At 42.5% G+C, this 20879-nt stretch overlaps 1 pseudogene; it reads left to right on the top strand.

Moving 5' to 3' along the window:
• Nucleotides 1-8876: 8876 nt before the first annotated feature.
• On the top strand, nucleotides 8877-19742 carry LOC106583993 (syntaxin-binding protein 3-like; annotated as a pseudogene).
• The last annotated feature ends 1137 nt before the right edge of the window (nucleotides 19743-20879 follow it).

Raw genomic sequence — 20879 nt, 5'->3', positions numbered from 1 at the left:
TGGGACAACACATGCATTGGCAGGCAAAACTGCATTGTTGGTTAAGGGCTTGTAAGTAAGCATTTCACTGTTCTACACCTGTTGTATTCGGCGCATGTGATAAATAACATTTTATTTTCTTTGAAGCTGCAAATCAAATCAAATCAAATTGTATTTGTCACATGCGCCGAATACAACAGGTGTTGACCTGACAGTGAAATGCTTACTTACAAGCCCTTAACCAACAATGCTTTAAGAAGTTACGATTTTTTTTAAAATAAGTGTTAATAAGTAAAAAATAGATAAGTAGAAAATAGAAAATAAAAGTAACAGATACTTAAACAGCAGCGGTAAAATAACAAGCAAGGCTATATACAGGGGGTACCGGTACAGAGTCAATGTGCGGGGGCACCGGTTAGTCGAGGTAATTGAGGCAATATATACATGTAGGTAGAGTTAAAGTGACTATGCATAGATTATAAAAAGAGAGTGGCAGCAGCGTAAAAGAGGGGTCTGGGTAGCCATTTGATTAGCTGTTCAGGAGTCTTATGGCTTGGGGGTAGAAGCTGTTAAGACACTTTTTGGACCTAGACTTGGCGCTCCGATACCGCTTGCCGTGTGGTAGCAGAGAGAACAGTCTATGACTAGGGTGGCTGGAGTCTTTAACCATTTTTAGGGCCTTCCTCTGACACCGCCTGGTATAGAGGTCCTGGATAGCAGGAAGCTTGGCCCCAGTGATGTACTGGGCCGTACGCACTATCTTCTGTAGTGCCTTACGGTTGGAGGCAGAGCAGTTGCTATACCAGGCAGTGATGCAACCAGTCAGGATGCTCTCGGTGGTGTAGCTGTAGAACCTTTTGTGGATCTGAGGACCCATGCCAAATCTTTTCAGTCTCCTGGGGGCGTATAGGCTTTGTCGTGCCCTCTTCACAACTGTCTTAGTGTGTGTGAACCATGATAGTTTGTTGGTGATGTGGCACCAAGTAACTTGAAGTTCTCAACCTGTTCAACTACAGCCCCGTCAATGAGAATGAGGGTGTGCTCGGGCCTCCTTTTCCTGTAGTCCACAATCATCTCCTTTGTCTTGATCACGTGGAGGGAGAGGTTGTTGTCCTGGCACCACATGGGCAGGTCTCTGACCTCCCCCCTTATAGGCTTTCTCATCGTTGTCGGTGATCAGGCCTATCACCGTTGTGTCATCAGCTGACTTGATGATGGTGCTGGAGTCGTGCCTGGCCATGCAGTCATGAGTGAACAGGGAATACAGGAGGGGACTGAGCACTCACCCCTGAGGGGCCCCCATGTTGAGGATCAGCATGGCGGATGTGTTGTTACCAACCCTTACCACCTGGGGGCGGCCCGTCAGGAAGTCCAGGATCCAGTTGCAGAGGGAGGTGTTTAGTGGTGAAACATAAGATATTACAGTTTTTAAGTGTATGTTGTGTAGTAAGATGTTAGTAGACCATGTTTCTCACCCTAATAATTTAGTCTATTTAGCACTCTTCATTTTGCCTACTATTCTGACTTGGTGGTGCACATGTAGCCTATAACCTGTTTTAGATAAATGTAATAATTGTAAGAGCTTTCATTGTCTGCTTATATGCCCCCTTTATTTATCCTACGGTTCTGACTTGGTGTACAGGGAGAATACTGTAAGAACGACCCATGTTCTGAATTCTGGGGCTGTACATTTTAAAAGTGCTAAAAAATAGTTATATTGACTACGTCCGTCCTAGCTCGCTCATTAATGTCTTAATCGAAATTACGGATTGCCTCTTATCTGCTTGTTGTCTCCTTATGCCATAGTTTGTACTTCTAAATTGTCATTAGAAACAACATTTGTTTAAGCAAGTCAGCCATATCAGCTATGTTTTTTTTAAAGGCAGTAAATGAGGCTGAATGAACTGTTTCGCTACCAGACAAGCCAGGTCTAGCAGGGGTAAGGTGTTGGGACTGCTGTTGGGACAGCTTTATATAGGCCCAAACAGTTTGTGGGTGTAACTAATGTGAAATGGCTAGCTAGTTGGCAGGGTGCGCACTAATAGCGTTTCAATTGGTGACGTCACTCACTCTGAAACCTTGAAGTAGTTGTTCCCCTTGCTCTGCAAGGGCCGTGGCTTTTGTGGAGTGATGTGTAGCGATGCTTCAAGGGTGACTGTTGTATATGTGTGCAGAGGGTCCCTGGTTCGAGCCCAGGTGGAGGAGAGGGACGGAAGCTATACTGTTACATTGGTGCCGTGACCCGGATCACTGGTTGCTGTGGAAAAGGAGGAGGTCAAAAGGGGGGTGAGTGTAACCGATGTGAAATGGCTAGCTAGTTAGCGGGGTGCACACTAGTAGTGTTTCAATCGGTGCCGTCACTCGCTCTGAGACCTTGAAGTAGTTGTCCCCCTTGCTCTGCAAGGTCCATGGCTTTTGTGTAGCGATGCTTCAAGGGCGACTATTGTCTATGTGTGCAGAGGGTCCCTGGTTCGATTCCAGGTAGGGGCGAGGAGAGGGACGGAAGCTATACTGTTACATGGGCACTGTCACAGTTTTAGTGCAATTCATGTATTGTTTAGTGGCTTTGCTGGCATGCATGCCACTTTTTTTTGGCCCACCAAGATTTACATGCCACTGGTTACTGGGTTTTATTTATTTTATTTTACCTTTATTTAACTAGGCAAGTCGGTTAAGAACAAATTCTTATTTACAATGATGGCCTACCAAGGAACAGTGGGTTAACTGACTTGTTCAGGGGCAGAACGAAAGATTTTTACCTTGTCAGCTTGGGGATTCGATCCAGCAACCTTTCAGTTACTGGCCCAACGCTCTAACTGTGTGTGTGGAGAGAAGAATGTCAATACAAATAGTCTGGGTAGCCACTTGGTTAACTGTTCAGCAGTCTTATGGCTTCAGGTGCCTTTTGGTCCCAGACATGGCACTCCGGTAGAGCTTGCCATGTGGTAGCAGAAAGAACAGTCTGACTTGGGTGGCTGGAGTCTGATGATTTTTAGGGGCTTCCTATGACACCGCTTGGTATAGCAGTCCTGAATGGCAGGGAGCTTGGCCCCAGTGATGTATAGTGCCGTGCGCACTGTCCTTTGTAGCACCTTGCGGTCAGATGCAAAGCAGTTGCCATGCCAGGCTGTGATGCAGCCAGTCAAGATGCTCTCAGCCTCCAATAATTCCCTCTTCCTGACTGTGTTGGTGTGTTTGGACCACGGTAGGTCCTTAGTGATGTGGACACCGAGGAACTTGAAGCTCTCGACCCGCTCCACTACAGCCCGGTCGATGTGAATGGAAGTGTGCTTGGCCCTCCTTTTCCTGTAGTCCACGATCAGCACCTTTGTCTTTCTGATGTTGAGGGAGAGGTTGTCCTGGTACCACACTGCCAGGTCTCTGACTTCCTCCCTATAGGCAGTCTCATTGTCATCGGTTATCAGGCCTACCTCCATCGTGTCGTCGGCAAACTTAATGGTGGTGTTGGAGTCGTGCACGGACACGCAGTCATGGGTGAACAGAGAGTACAGGAGGGGACTAAGTATGCACCCTGTGTTGAGGGTCAACGAGGCTGATGTGTTGTTGCCTACCCTCACCACCTGGGGGTGGCCCGTCAGGAGATCCAGTTGCAGAGGGGGAGGTATTCAGTTCCACGGTCTAACTTAGTGATGTGCTTGGCTTGGAGGGCGCTATGGTGTTGAACGCTGAGCTGTAGTCAATGAACAGCATTCTCATGTACAGTAGGTGTTTCTTTTGTCCAAGTGGGAAAGGGCAGTGTGGAGTGCAGTAGAAAGAGCATCATCTGTGGATCTGTAGGGGCGATAAGCAAATTGGAGTGTGTCCAGGGTGTCTGGGATGATGGTGTTGATGTGAGCCATGACCAGCCTTTGAAAGCTTTTCATGGCTACAGATGTGAGTTCTACGGGGTAGAGTGCTGCACCTGCGGGTCTTGACAGAGATCATTGCGGCGTGGTCAGCATTTTTTTATTGCTGCAGGCGGTCAGACAGACGACTTTGGGGTGAAAATATTTTTGTTGTCCCGCAGATTATTTGGAAACGGTTGTCTACCTGCTTTGTATGCAATAACCTAAGCCTACCTATTATAGTAAAAGCAACTTTTTGCATTATTAACACACAGAAATCACTGCTTTGACTTCAGTAGCCTTCCTCTCCTAGCTGGGTGTGCGAGTTCAAGTGCGACTAGTGTGTGTGGTCTCATTGAAATACAGTAGGCTGCCTACATGGGTGGAGAATTACGTGGCAGTTAACATAAATATGAAATTAACTTAAATATGATTAGACTGTAGTTTACAACAGTGTCTGTAAACAAATATGATTAATGGAAAGAAGTGGAGGGCGCTCAACCAACATGATTCGAGGTGCAATGACATTTTAATTATAATTAAAAAGGAAAAGGCACAACCTGCACATTGTTTAGGCTACTATGGTGAGTGAGCGTTGCACCTTTTTATTTTGAATAAATATTGATTACCCATTTATTTTTCTGCCTGCAAATTATCCAACAAGGTAGTCTATATCCTATATGCAAAATGTAGCAAGTGTCACTGTCATTGTTTTTGCTGCTTTAAGTTCAATAGCCATACGTGCGAGATCAGGTGCGCTTGTAATTTGAGTAGGCTATAGCCTATACATGGGCAGAGAAGCACGGGGCAGATACAGTATCTTTCCAAGGAAATCTACTTCCTAAATATGATTAAGTTATACACTGCTCAAAAAAATAAAGGGAACACTAAAATAACACATCCTAGATCTGAATGAATGAAATAATCTTATTAAATACTTTTTTCTTTACATAGTTGAATGTGCTGACAACAAAATCACACAAAAATAATCAATGGAAATCCAATTTATCAACCCATGGAGGTCTGGATTTGGAGTCACACTCAAAATTAAAGTGGAAAACCACACTACAGGCTGATCCAACTTTGATGTAATGTCCTTAAAACAAGGCAAAATGAGGCTCAGTAGTGTGTGTGGCCTCCACGTGCCTGTATGACCTCCCTACAATGCCTGGGCATGCTCCTGATGAGGTGGCGGATGGTCTCCTGAGGGATCTCCTCCCAGACCTGGACTAAAGCATCCGCCAACTCCTGGACAGTCTGTGGTGCAACGTGGCGTTGGTGGATGGAGCGAGACATGATGTCTCAGATGTGCTCAATTGGATTCAGGTCTGGGGAATGGGTGGGCCAGTCCATAGCATCAATGCCTTCCTCTTGCAGGAACTGCTGACACACTCCAGCCACATGAGGTCTAGCATTGTCTTGCATTAGGAGGAACCCAGGGCCAACCGCACCAGCATATGGTCTAACAAGGGGTCTGAGGATCTCATCTCGGAACCTAATGGCAGTCAGGCTACCTCTGGCGAGCACATGGAGGGCTGTGCGGCCCCCCAAAGAAATGCCACCCCACACCATGACTGACCCACCGCCAAACCGGTCATGCTGGAGGATGTTGCAGGTAGCAGAACGTTCTCCACGGCGTCTCCAGACTGTCACGTCTATCACATGTGCTCAGTGTGAACCTGCTTTCATCTGTGAAGAGCACAGGGCGCCAGTGGCGAATTAGCCAATCTTGGTGTTCTCTGGCAAATGCCAAACGTCCTGCACGGTGTTGGGCTGTAAGCACAACCCCCACCTGTGGACGTCGGGCCCTCATACCACCCTCATGGAGTCTGTTTCTGACCGTTTGAGCAGACACATGCACATTTGTGGCCTGCTGGAGGTCATTTTGCAGGGCTCTGGCAGTGCTTCTCCTGCTCCTCCTTGCACAAAGGCGGAGGTAGCGGTCCTGCTGCTGGGTTGTTGCCCTCCTACGGCCTCCTCCACGTCTCCTGATGTACTGGCCTGTCTCCTGGTAGCGCCTCCATGCTCTGGACACTACGCTGACAGACACAGCAAACCTTCTTGCCACAGCTCGCATTGATGTGCCATCCTGGATGAGCTGCACTACCTGAGCCACTTGTGTGGGTTGTAGACTCCGTCTCATGCTACCACTAGAGTGAAAGCACCGCCAGCATTCAAAAGTGACCAAAACATCAGCCAGGAAGCATAGGAACTGAGAAGTGGTCTGTGTTTACCACCTGCAGAACCACTCCTTTATTGGGGGTGTCTTGCTAATTGCCTATAATTTCCACCTGTTGTCTATTCCATTTGCACAACAGCATGTGACATTTATTGTCAATCAGTGTTGCTTCCTAAGTGGACAGTTTGATTTCACAGAAGTGTGATTGACTTGGAGTTACATTGTGTTGTTTAAGTGTTCCCTTTATTTTTTTGAGCATTATAGTTTATTATGTTGCCTAGAAATACATATCGATCACCAATATTTCTGTCTGAAAATCTTCCCAATCCTTAAAGGTAGGCTATAAAAATAGCTCAAGAGAAAGGGCAAGTCTCTCCAACTCTGCTCTATTCAAACTACATCTAGCATATTGGCTGATATAGCCCAGTAATACTGATAGCCTAACATAATGGGCCACTGTGAGAATCATAGGTATTTTAACCTATTTCTTAAGTTATTTTTGCAAATTTGATATTGCCTATAGGATGCAAAATTGCTGGGACCATGGCTGGCAAGTGAGCTGCGTCACATATACCTAAAATAACATTGTGGGCACTGCGGTTGGTGGTTAGGTTTGGGACCAGTTCTTGCGGTAGCAAGTGGAAGTCAGCTAGAAAGCCAACTGGTGTGGGCGGGGTGCAGTATGAAAATCTGTGCGTGCGGGCAGGAGCGGGATGAAGAAATCTGTCCCGCGCATAACTCTACTATGGGGCAATAGTCATTTAGACAGGTTACCTTGGAGTTCTTGGGCACATTGACTGTGGTGGTCTGCTTAAAACATGTAGGTATTACAGACTGGGTCAGGGAGATGCTGAAAATCTTAGTGAAGACATTTGCCTGCTGGTCAGCGCATGCTCTGAGTAAGCGTTCTGGTAATCCGTCTGGCCCTGTGGCCTTGTGAATGTTAACCTGTTTTAAAGGCCTTAGTCATTTCGGCTACGTGATCACACAGTCATCACACAGTCATCCGTGATCACACGTGATCACACAGTCATCCGGAACAGCTGGTGCTCTCATGCATGGTTCGGTGTTGCTTGCCTCGAAGCGAACATAGAAGGTATTTAGTCCTGTATGGATAATTTGCCTGTTTGATGGTTGGTCGGAGGGCGTAGTGGGATTTCTTATAAGCATCTGGATTATTGTCCTGCTCCTTGAAAGCGTCAGATCTAGCCTGCGGATGTTGCCTGTAATCCATGGCTTCTGGTTGGGTTATGTATGGTCACTGTGGGGACGACGTCGTCGTTGATGCACTTATTAATGAAGCCGGTGACTGATGTGGTAAACTCCTCAATGTCATTGGGTGAATCCCGGAAATTATTCCAGTTTGCAAGCAAAACAATCCAGTAGTTTAGCATCCTCTTCATTGAACCAGTTCCGTATTGAGCGCAGGACTGTTACTTCCTGTTTGAGTTTTTGCTTGTAAGGAGGATAGAGTTGTGGTCAGATTTGCCAAATGGAGGGTGAGGAAGAGGTTTGTATGTGTCTGTGTGTGGAGTAAAGGTGATCTAGAGTTTTTTTCCGCCTCTAGTTGCACAGGTGACATGCTGATAGAAATTGGGTAACACAGATTTTAGTTATCCTGCATTAAAATCACCGGCCAATAGGACCACCACCTTTGGGTGAGAATTTTCTTGTTTGCTTAAGGCCCTGTACAGAGTGTTCTTAGTGCCAGCATTGTTTTGTGTTGGTAAATGGAAAGCTACGAAAAATATAGATAAACTCTCTTGGTAAATAGTATTGTCTACAGCCCTGAAACTCAACTCTAGACCTCAAAGCCAGTTCCCCTGAATTTTTTTATTGTTCCCCTATAATCAGGGACTGATTTAGACCTGGGACACCAGGTGTGTGCAATTATTTATCAGGTAGAACAGAAAACCAGCAGGCTCCGGACCTCGTAGGGTAAGATTTGAGTACTCCTGGTCTACAGCTGATCATAAGGTATTCTAACTCAGGCGAGCAGAACCTCAAATCTTCCATAATATTCGAGATTGCGCAACTGTTAAGAGCACACACCACCCCCCTGAGTTTAACCAACGCTTCCGTTCTGTCCTGCCGATTGTATAGGAAAACCAGCTCGGTTTATGTTTTCCATGTCCTTGTTCAGCCATGTCTCTGAGAAACAAAGGATATTATAGTTCTTCAAATCACGTTGATAGGATAGTCTTGAACGGAGGTCGTCCAGTTTATTCTCCACTGATTGTGTCACGTCCTGACCAGTGAAAAGGGTCATTTTGCCATAGTAGTATGGTCAGGGTGTGGCAGGGGGGTTGTTTTGTGTGTTTTGGTGTTGGTTTGTTTCTAGGGGAATGTGTTCTAGTTTTCTGTTTCTATGTTTCATTTTCCAAGTGTGGCCGAGTATGCTTTCCAATCAGAGGCAGGTGTCTTTCGTTGTCTCTGATTGGAAGCCATACTTAGGCAGCCTGTTTTCCTTTGGGTTTTGTGGGTGGTTATTTTCCGTTTAGTTTTTGTACCTGACGGAACTGTTGGTCGCGTTTGTTATTTTGTTGTTTCAAGTGCATTCATTAAAATTCTAAAGATGAGCACTATACACGCTGTGCCTTGGTCTGTTCAAAACGACGATTGTGACAGATTGCACATTCGCCAATAGAATGGAGGATGGAGGTCGTTTATTCACTCGCCGACGTAGTCTCATCAGGTATCCCGCACGCTGGCCTCTATAATGCCGCCTCTTCCGTTTTCGAGTGTCAGGGTTTTGGGCCTGGTCTGAGCAGAATGTCCTTTGCCGCCGACTCACTGAAGTAGAAAGCCTCGTAGAAAGGATGGCGGAAACGTGTGCGAAAAAGTTAAGATCTCTCATGCAACTGTTTGGACTAATGATTGCACCCCTTGACAGACCGCTAGGTCAGTGTATAGCCTACACATCATTGGTCAGTGGCACTGTCAAGAAATATACAAATATAATGCACTTGAGTGTAGGGTACCTTTTCCAATATTTAGTATTTTTATATGGCCTGAGAAATATCTTTCATTGATTGTTTTGCCAGTTGGATCATTTGTGGGAGGGGGCAGCTCTGACAGTCAATAACGTAGCCTAGGGATTGACAAGTAGAACGTAATAAATACTAAAGTTAAGCTATCTGCCATTCATCTTTCAACTAGGAATAAAGGAAACAATCATCGAGGATTGCAAGAAGTCAGAAATATGGAAGGTAATGGGACTGGATCTGTTTATTTTGACACAACACTCACTGTTGCGTTCTTGAATGTATTGACTGCATTCCTTCACCGTTCCATCACGTAGACCATGTAATTGGGTTAAGTGCTGTATTCCCGACTGCACACAACCCAGTCATTGTTTTGATACACTGCTGCTTGGGAATGCATTGTATGCTGTGCTTATGATGGACATCTCTCTTGTCTAATGTGAAACATTCAACACAGTGTCTTAATCAAAAGGTATCATATCAAGGTCATAACATACATATTTTCTTTCTCAGATGTTGACACTGGACCACTTCACCACCAAGCTTCTGTCCACGTGCTGCAAAATGTCCGACCTGATGCAGGAGGGAATCACCAGTATGTCACATTAATGGAAATTATAATTTTCATAGATGTCTACTGTTTAGTCTTACTTCCGACCGTTGCGGATTGTAACCATGATTTCAGGCCAACAATATGACAGCAATTGTGGTTGTGCACAATCTGTGGTTGACTTCGATTGTAATTGGAGAATTACATTGCAAGTGGATGTTTTCACACATCAAAGTGACGCTTCTGTTTCATGTAGAAGGGATATGAAAATATTAGATCCCTGTAAGGCTGTCTGTTTTGTTATATGCAAGATGGATATAAGAATGTGTCCCCACAACAGCATAAGCAAGACTGACATATCATTAGCATAGAACTTCTTATGTACTCAATTAATAGTACAAATAACCCAAGGCTACTTCGAACATGTTTAAAGCAGTTAAAAGTGGTGTTATTGATATGTGCGCCATGAACTGAAAGTAAACTGTATTTTCTCTTAGTTGTGGAGGACCTCTACAAAAGCAGAGAGCCTGTACCGGAAATGAAGGCCATCTACTTCATGACCCCGACAGCAAAGGTTCGACATCATTAAATGTCTCTACACCATACTCCACCTCAATATGAAAACGTCTATATTGATCATCATTACAAACAAAATAGTACAACTTGTTCTTCACGTGTTCTAGGTTTGACAGGACTGTGAATGTGTATTTGTAGTGAAATATTTCCATTCTGTGCTGACAGTGTGTGGATGCCTTCATTGGTGACTTCAAGCTGAAACCTAAGAACAAAGCAGCATATGTTTATTTCACTGACTGTAAGTATATACTGAGGGAAGAAATATTATGTCTTTATTATTATAAACCCCTTTTTTGATTGTCAATTCTGGAACTCTCCCCCCTTCAGATTGTTCTGATGAGTTGTTCAGCAAGATGAAACAGTACTGTGCAAAATATATACGTGTCTGCAAGGAAATAAACATTTCCTTCTTGCCCCAGGAGTCCCAAGTAAGTTTTTTTTATTTTCTATTCACATAAGAAACTGATACTCTCCCTTACAAAATAACTTGCACCATGTTAGTTAGGTTATTCATTTTTGTTGGTCTGTGAGTGTCTGTTGGTGCTGGATTTCCGTAGAGCAAAAAGGTACACAAAATCCTGGAAGGGCATTGCTCTAAAATCTGAATATGATGTTATACAATGTGGCAATCTGTCATTGCTAGGATTCTGTAACGGAATATCTGGATACAGTAACACTTGTAGGTTTCATTATTCAAAAGACCTGTTCTGTTGTCAGGAGAAAATGCTTGAGGTGTGTGACTTGGATTCTATTATGTGTGTTTTATCCCTCTAAAAAAACTGCTTTTAAGAATGCAGAACCATGGGAAGATTATCAGTTACCGTGTGTTGATGGCCCATAGTATTGAGAGTGAAGCTGAACACAATGAACTCAGTCAAAATTATTGGCTTTCATAAATGGCATAAACACTTTTCTGGATGCTCATCCTCTCATCCATGTTTAACATCATATTTAATCCTTTTATGAAGTTAATCTGGGTAGTATTTTTTTTATTTATTTAACATGTATTTAACTAGGCAAGTCAGCTAAGAACACATTCTTATTTACAATGACTGCTTACCCCGGCCAAACCCTAACCCGGATGACGCTGGGCCAATTGTGCGGGACTCCTAATCACGGCTGGTTGAGATACAGCCTGGAATCAAACCAGGGTCTGTTATTGACGCCTCTAGCACTGAGATGCAGTGCCTTAGATCGCTGCACCACTCGGGAGTCCTAGTTCCTAATCACCAAGTTCATTTACAAAGGATCATAGCTACATAAAATGTTGGTCCCAATTTAGTATTTTCTTGTTCGAATATCTGATCAGAATCTATAGATAAAGTTGTATTCCCAAATTTAATTTTTAGGTCACATGCACTGAATACAGATAAACTCTCTTGGTAAATAGTGTGGCTACCTCAGGTGAGCAAAATCTTGAGACTTCCTTAGATTTTGTGCACAAGCTGTTGTTTACAAATATACATAGACCGCCACCCCTTGTCTTACCAGAGGCCGCTGTTCTATCCTGGCGAAAAAGCTTAAAACCCGCCAGCTGTATGTTATTCATGTCGTCGTTCAGCCATGACTCGGTGAAACATAAGATATTACAGTTTTTAATGTCCCATTGGTAGGATATACATGATCGTAGTTTGTCTATTTTATTATCGAGTGATTTTACATTGGCTAATAGGACTGATGGTAAAGGTAGATTACTTTCTCGGCGACGGATCCTTACAAGGCACCTGGACCTTCGTCCTCGACACCTCCGTCTCTTTCTCCTGCGAATGACGGGGATGAGGGCCTTATCGGGCATCTGAAGTAAATCCTTCCCGTCTGACTCATTGAAGAAAATGTATTCCTCCATTACGGGGTGAGTAATCGCTGTCCTGATATCTAGAAGCTCTTTTCGGTCATAAGACATGGTGGCAGAAACATTATGTAAAAAATATGCTACAAATAACGCGAAAAAACATACACAATAGCACAATTGGTTACGGGATCGTATACGGTCAGCCATCTCCTTCGGCGCCATTCTCAGTGCTGTATATTACATATGAACTGATGTATACCAATCCACATGAACTGATGTAAACCAATCCTTTATCTTTCAGGTGTTCACTTGTGATAACCCTTGGCCTTCCGCAGTATCTACAGCCCTCACAGTAGCCAGGACAATGGGTAGACACCAGAGACTCTGGCAGCCCAGATTGTCACAATGTGTGCCACGCTGGATGAGTACCCAGGGGTCAGATAGAATAAGTGAGTCAGTTAGAGGAGATCAGAGCTCCTTATGCTTTCTCAGTTTACACCCCTTGTCCTTACACCACTCCAGTGTTTCTGCTGCAGTCATTTAGCTGTGGCGCTGCACCATAGGAAAATCATTACCGCCATGCCCAAAAAATATAGAATATAAAAATATTTCTGCCGAGGCGCACTTTGAAGATGCTAGAACAGTCCACATTTACTTTTCCTCTGCAAACAAAACGAGTAATGAATAGAAAAATCAGACAAACCCGTAGTAGAATAGTTTATCTAGTTACCTAGTCAGATTGTTTTTGTGCTTTAAAAAGAGCTTTCCCAGCTTTCAGGGATCCCAGCTTTCCATTCCTACTTTATTTACTTCTCAACTCTATAAATATGCGCAAACAGAACCAGTTTAAGCCCAGAGTTTTTAGCGGTGGCATGAGTACCCCGGGTGGCATTTTACCCCCAGAGTTTTTAGAGGTGCCATGGGTAGGCCTACATTATATTCACTATGCTTATGCAACACAACTGTGTTTTTTGGGACATACAATTCATCTGTATGATGCTAAATAGTTAAAATATCACATTTGGGATCTAGCTAATGATAAGCTCAGTAGGGTAAATGCAGATAGGCAACCCCATGCTTCAGCCTATTTTTTTATAGCAACTATGCTGCATCAGTTGGGCTACAGGTGATAATGCTCATTGCTAATAGCATACCTGATAATATGGACTGTGCATAGTCTATATGCATGGGTCAAAATGTAAAAGTAATTTAAACAAATACATTTACCAATATGCTATTGGGCTCATTTGTGGCTATATATACAAGTTTGGTGTCAGCATAATATTCTTTTCATACATTTTTTTCAATTGATTGTCCTTTTTTTCAGACCCCCAAAACAAGGGGGGTGGAACCCCTTTTAACCCCCCCCTCCCCTTCCTCCCAATGCTACAAATTTCACAGGAGGAACTGCTGCGTCACTCCTCTGCAGCCCCCAAGCACATTCTTAGAATTGCATTATATAACCGTCGGATATAAAAATGTTATTATATAAATGTCTGTAATGTATAAATTATATATGTGTTCTGTAGCCACACCTTGATTGTTTGCTCACAGAAAACAGTCAGTCACTGCCACAACCCTTGGATGAATAGCCATCTAACTATTATGATATCACATTTACATATCATTTTTTGTCTCAACTGAGCTTTGAGTAAGAACCTTCTAAAATGAACAGAAATTGTAAAAAAAATATATATATGTTTATATTGCCATAATATCCATGATTTTAAAAAAAATGTATAACCCATGCCTGACAATGTATATTCCTATCATGGAGACCATGTTGGATAATACCACTCTGGATAATGCCAAGCAGCTAGCAGCGCTGGTGGATAACAAACTGGCCCAGCATTACGAGATGGAAGATAACGACAAGAAGAAGGTGAGGTGGCCATCTTGCCTGCTGTTAGCAGGGTGTTGGCACAATAAATAAGGACTTAACTTAGTGCGTCAGAAAATGTATTATGGATATCATCAAAGAAGACGGATACCAGCCAATAGGTGACATGAAGACTATAATGACATGGCCCTAGACCAGGGGTGTCAAAATTACGGCCCAGTGGGTGACGGCGAGGAAATCATTGTAAAAAAAAATGAGTGCGGCCATCCGGACCTAGTTGAAGACTGAATGCAGCTTGACACCCCTGCCCTAGACATTGTCTTGATGTATTTAGTTAAAAGGTTAGTAGGGGTCATTTGTATTAGTAAGTAATTTAAATATCCGTATCTGGCTTGCTGTTTTTTTGCTGATGTTTTTGTGCTGTTGCCAGTGTCTTCTGTCTTTGTCTGTTTGTCTTAAATTGTTTTTTTTTGTTCGTTTTTATCCCAGCCCCCGTCCCCACAGGAGGCTTTTTGCCTCTTACCAGGCCGTCATTGTAAATAAGAATTTGTTCTTAATTGACTTGCCTGGTTAAATAAAGTAAAATCATTGCTTTTATCATTATTTTCTGTTTTCTAGATCACAATAAGTGTCTTATCCCAGCTTATGAAGAAGATGCCCCACTTCCGCAAGCAGGTGACTCAGGTATGTAGCACCATGTAACCTGGTCTGTTTTGGTTGTCATCCTGAGTTGGTCTTCTCTGTTTGGGTGTGATGCCTCTGAGGCCCAGTATATTGTGGTGTTTCTTTTCTACCTGCTCGCTATGGAAATGATACTGTGGAAAAACAGGTCAGTCCTCTATGTGACTGGGTTTGTATGGAAATGAAAGCTGTTCACTTATACTGCCATGTGGGAAAATGTATTGATATTAGAATAAAATATTAGACTGTTTTTCTCAGCCATGTTTCTATGTCAACCACAGAAAACTGTCCATGTATGTATGACCTTGTGGTTTCTGACTGATGCTGTGTGTTCACTGTTGTGTAGGACCTGGCAGTAGGGTCTGATGTGGAGGGTCAGAAGGTGAAGGACCCGATGAGGACACTGCTTCCTGTGCTGCTGCATCCCCACGACATCTACGACAAGATCAGAGCTGTTCTCCTCTACATCTTCAGCCTCAACGGCAAGTCTGCTGCTCTGACTCACCCTGTGCCCTCACAGTTTTAAAGAGAATCTTTAAATGTACATTCATATTCCATTCACACAGTTCAATGTAACAGCGATAGGTTTAGGCTACTACATGATACTCACATTTTCCCTGTACCCATCATGAGTTTGCTAGAACCTAGCCTATGATGAGTTTACAATTTAGGTGCACACCGATCCAGAGAAAAATGAGATGACAGACAGTGACACGTGGACAGAGTGACATTCAATACCGCCTTGCACACTTTTGCCTGCATCTAGCTTATCTAGGGTGTAATCATTAGTCCAACAGTTGCAAACGAGAGTTTCTATTGAACAAATTCTATTTTTATCCCCGTTTCGATTGCTTCCGTTTAAGAAACGTTTTTCAACGGAATCGGAGGAATGACTACACCCCTGATCACGCATAAACACAGTTCACTTTCATAGCATTGTATTCCTTCTCGTCTCTATGCACTTCCCTCTCACCTTTTCCCTTCGTTTGTGGACATCAATGAACAACACATCAGCTCTGTGTGACCAGGCGAAAAACCTTTCCAAGTCAAACCATCTACATCATTGTCCCCATATTAGCTAATTGTGCACTAACGTTACAGTGTGTAGTCAGTAAGCAGTTACACCGGCGGGCCCCGGTGACAATAAATTAATAAAACCAAAAGCTTACCTTGACTTGACTGGAAGAGTTCCAGTATTGTGTTTGATAGTCATAGCCAGCTAGCTAACATAGCATCCCTCTATTTGAGCCGGGTGTTAGAGTAACTAAATTAGCCAGCTGCATTTGCTAGCAAAGTAAGTGAAAGTGAAGAAAAACTACTCTCTCTCGCTTCTCCTTCATTTTTGAAGAAAATATTTGTTAAACTGTTCTATTGTCTTTCTCTCTTTGAGTCATCTACTCACCACATGTTATGCACTGCAGTGCTAGATAGCTGTAGCCTATGCTTTCAGTACTAGATTCATTCTCTGATACTTTGATTGGGTGGACAACATTTCAGTTCATGCTGCAAGAGCTCTGATAGGTTGGAGGACATCCTCCGAAGTTGTCATAATTACTGTGTAAGTCTATGGAAGGGGGTGAGAACCAAGCGCCTCCTAGGTTTTGTATTGAAGTCAATGTACCAAGAGGAGGAAGGAAGCTAGCTGTCCTCCAGCTACACCATGGTTCTACCCTACAGAGTGCAGTTGAGGCTACTGTAGACCTTCATTGCAAAACAGTGTGTTTTAAACAATTATTTGGTGACGTGAGTATATTTAGTATAGTTTTATCTAAAAAGGATAACTATTTCAATGTTTTACAATTTTATTTTTATGAAATTCACTGAGGAGGATGGTCCTTCCCTCCCTCCTCTGAGGATCCTCCACAAATGTTAATATTTGTGCATAATACAGGCAACTAAATACAATCGTAAGATTGTCTCAATGGATTACATCTTCATTCATCAGATGGTTCTATAATCGAAAAAGTCCCTGCATACAAAAATACCTTTGTTATTTTGATTTACAATGATTTAACGTTTAAAAAACAAACAAATGAGCTTGTTAAGAAGCGAAGATTTTAAGTGGGCTTTTTTTACAGGAACAGATTTTGCCCATCTTTAGTCAGCACGAAGCAGATTGTGCAGTCAACCTTTCTACCTGTTTGGGATTATGGTAAGACTATTTATCAAATTGCAGCCTCCACTACTCTTAAACCCCTGGATGCCGTTTTATCATAGCGCCCTTCGATTTATCACAGGAGACGACAGTTTTATTACTCATCACTGCATTCTTTACCAAAAGGTTAGCTGGACCTCTTTTAAAGTTGCGTAGATCACATCATTATGCTCTTTTTGTTTACAAAGCCCAGCTCCACAAGCTTCCAACTTACATAACTTGTCATTTTAAATCTTAACAGTGAAGTTATCAAACCCGTTCACTCTTGAGACTATTTTGGTGTCATCCGAGTTAGGGGAGGGTTTGGCCGGTAGGGATGTTCTTGTCCCATCGCGTTCTAGTGACTCCTGTGGCGGGCCGGGCGCAATGCACGCTGACACGGTGTACAGTGTTTCTTTCGACACATTTGTGTGGCTGGCTTCCGGGTTAAGCGGGCATTGTATCAAGAAGCACTGTGGCTTGGCTGGGTTGTGTTTCAGAGGACGTTCGGCTCTCGACCTTCGCCTCTCCCGAGTCCGTACGGGAGTTGCAGCGACGAGACAAGACTGTAACTACCAATTGGATACTTCAAAATTGGGGAGAAAAAGGGGTAAAATTAAAAGAAAAAACACCTTGCACCCTATGTTTGGATTAATTTCTTAAAGACTTTTCGTTTGGATGCTTTGGTGTCCCTAGGGTAATCCAGACAGCTGACAGAGGATTTTTAGAATGAACAATTTGTTTATTTTAATTAACTGTTTTGTATCTTAATGTGCATTTAATGTGTATATTTATGTTTATCTATACTTGCTTATTGATGTTTTTTTTTATTATTATGCAGGCTCATTTTCTAAATAGATTTAGTCTCAATGTAAAAGTTCAAGTTTATGATTGACATCCTGTATTGAGACTGTGTGGCGTTCCAGGATGCTTTGGGGAACAAGCTGGACAAAGTGCCAGCTGCATGGAACAGATCTAGGGCGGTCAAGTAAGATTTTTTAATTGTTACAATTGCAGTATTTGCTTTTGGTAAAGCATGGCAACAACCTTGTGCACAAGGTTGACATTCATATTTTTTATTTAACTAGGCAAGTCGGTTAAGAACAAGTTCTTATTTTCAATGATGGCTTCAGGAGCAGAACGACAGATTTGTAGCTTGTCAGCTCGGGGATTTGAACTTGCAACCTTTCAGTTACTTATCCAACGCTCTAACCACTAGGCTACCCTGCCACCCATAAATTGCAACCCAAAGGATGGGTTGAGGAAGGGGTTATGGGGGTTAACGAAGGAGTGGCAGTTGGCACTCAAATCAAACTCAGAGGCTTCTCCCATCCCTGGCGTGTGTTATTCCAGTTTGTGACAATGAGTGGTTCACATTATTTTGCTGCATGTCAGTTATACAAGCTGAACTCTATAGCAGGAATCATCAACTAGATTCAGCGATGTATTTATAGAGCAGCTGGTCGTGGGGCCGGAACATAATTAACCACATTCTCCACATTGACCACATTCTCAGATATAATATTTAACTACAACATCATTTCAAATCTTGCTTACATTTGTATATGATCTCTCTATAACGCTTGGGAATACTCGGGACTAGACTTCCAAAATGAAAATCCCTTGGAGACGATTTCTGGTATTGTTAGGCTTTTATGTCCAAGAATGAAAATCCCCGAAAATATAAATCATTTTATGGATTTGTTTTGGGCTCAGAAACCATTTTCTGAGCCGACAGTTGGGGAACCCTGCTTTTATAGTCTAGGTCTCGGATATGGAAGAGATACAGATGTGATTTTATTAATGAAAAAAAAAATATATATATATGATAATATAAGTTAATAATAATAAGTTCCAATCTCAGACACACACTCTCTCTCTCCACACCCCCTCCATATCTTAATCCCTCTCTCCTGTTCCAGTGCCCGTCAGAAACACAAGGCCAGTTCTCAGGATGAGCGGAGGAGTGGCTCCAGGCTCATCATTTTCGTCATCGGAGGGATCAGCTACTCAGAGATGCCCTGTGCCTACCAGGTCACACAGTCTGTCAAGTCCTGTGAGGTCCTCATAGCTGGGTACCAACAGCAGTGGGTGAATCTCAAAAGTATTCACGGTTAGTTGCATCCTCTCTCATCGCTTCCAAGGTGAATTGAGAAGACTTTTGAGATTCACCCAACCATTGTTATTGTTCCTATTTACAGCCCAGTCAGTACCTGTACTAGTGCTTGACACCCCCTGCTGTAAATAAATGGTAGTACAAAAAACAAGTAATGAATGGAAAATGATGATTCACAGTACAAAAGTATGTTTCTGTCATGGTCTTTAATGTCAGGTAAAGCAACACTACAGAATGTTCTTCATCTGTAATTGTTATGACATTATTTTGTTAGTAAACAAACATGTAATTTTCATTAAATCTCCAGGATCATCCCACATTGTGACCCCGATCAAGCTCGTAGATGATATTCAGGCCCTGAGCAAACCAACCACCACCAAGGAGTCCTTTACAATAGTGAAGGAGTGACCCACCCTGTAACCCTTCCCCCAATGTAACACCAACCTTGCTCCCCTTTTCCCTGTACCCCTTCCTGGAACGTAACACCATTCCCCCACCTCCCATGACCTGCCTAGTTAAATAAAAATAAAAAATCCATGAGCACAAAGCGCTCAATTTCCTCAATGGATGACCGAAAGGAATTCATATTCTAGATACTAGTCATTAGCTATGTGTGTTATTAATACTTCACTTTTGAGCCTGTTGCATATTTGTAACATAACCGTTGTGCCCTACCCTAAAGTACAGTCATTACTTTTTTTCCATCAAATCTAACTGTGTGGGTGCGTCTCAAATGGCACCTTATAATAGGGCTCTGGTCAAATGTGTTGTACTGCTGGGGAATAGGGTGCCACTTGAGATGCACCCTGTGTTTTGTTTTTGTCTCCCCTGAAAACACTCATAATGTTCCATGTTGGAAAGCCTGTGAGAAATGCTTAGAGATGTAATTTGGAGGAAATAAGATGTAGAATAGCTAAGCTAATGTTGTACATATGATGTAAGCACTGTCTGCTGCTTGCTAAACTCTCTCACCCTGCTCTTACTGTTTATATTTTCTCACCTATATTATGATTATCAACTGTGTTTTTAACAGATTATTTCTATTGTATTGAATAACTGATAAATAAATGGATGTGGTCCAATGGTGTCTTATTCTTTGGAGTGATTGCTCAATTTGTCAAAATTCTGCTGTGAAAAACAACTAAACTGTAGTGCTAAAGCCATTTACTGGAACACTCATATTGCTCAAGGTTTTTTATAGAATGTGTATGTTTCATCACCACACAATATAATGTTGATTTTTTTTTAATTTTTTTTTTATCAGAAAGCCTCATCAGAACAACAGTAATGTGATCTTCGCAACACTTGTACCAAAAGCCAGTCCTCCAGTGGGCTACTACAGACAGGAAGCAGAGGCAAAGGTTCAATAGAGAGGACAATAAGAGCAGCAGGGTTTTTGACTGGTATCTGGCAGAGCTGGGACATGGGTATCGGGTGGACGAAGTGTCCTCATAACTGAGGGAGACAATGGGTCTCCCCCTCTCTGAGAATATGAGGCTTCTGTTATGTAATATATCGAGTCTGTCATATGTTTAGCCAGTCTCTGAAGAATACAGGATCACAGCCATGTTTTACATTGTGTCAATTGATTGTTGCTGGTGAATCAGCATTGGTGTGTAGGCTACATATACTACTAGTGCCCCATATTGAATTTTTCAGACAAATTTTGGGGGATAAGTGCACAGAACACTTTATGAATTGATAAGGATGTGTATATACAACATAAAATATATTAACAAAATGTTTCCACGTCTTTGGTTTTCAGATCAGCGTGTAAGAGGAAGCTGCTGTAGAGTATTGAGACTGATCCATCCCTAGTATGAGAGAGAGAGCAGAATTTGGCTCACAAATCGGTTTTTGAACACAGTATATAAATAGAGAACAGGAGATTGAACATCATTGATACTACAGAGGACAAGACTTCCTCAAATTGTTGTTGCTAAATTAATTGAGCAATAAAGCATTATTAGTGATCATTAGGTGGACATGCATGTAATTTCTTCCATTTACCTCATTGAGAGTCTTGTGAATCAGATTGCATTTCTTATTCAAATATTAGACTCATTAATAGACTAACACACTAGACTCGTTTATAGACCAAGTCCATTGATAGTAGTCTAATGCCACCTTTGTTTCAAAATTGACCTTGAAAACAGTAACAGTAAAGTAAAAATACAATATATCTAGACTATAGGTATGTCGA

This window comes from Salmo salar, chromosome 23 (genome assembly GCF_965601325.2).
Source record: "Salmo salar chromosome 23, fSalSal1, whole genome shotgun sequence".
NCBI lineage: Eukaryota > Metazoa > Chordata > Actinopteri > Salmoniformes > Salmonidae > Salmo > Salmo salar.
Note: the sequence above shows the minus strand (reverse complement) of the source record. Positions and strands in the feature narration are given on the sequence as shown.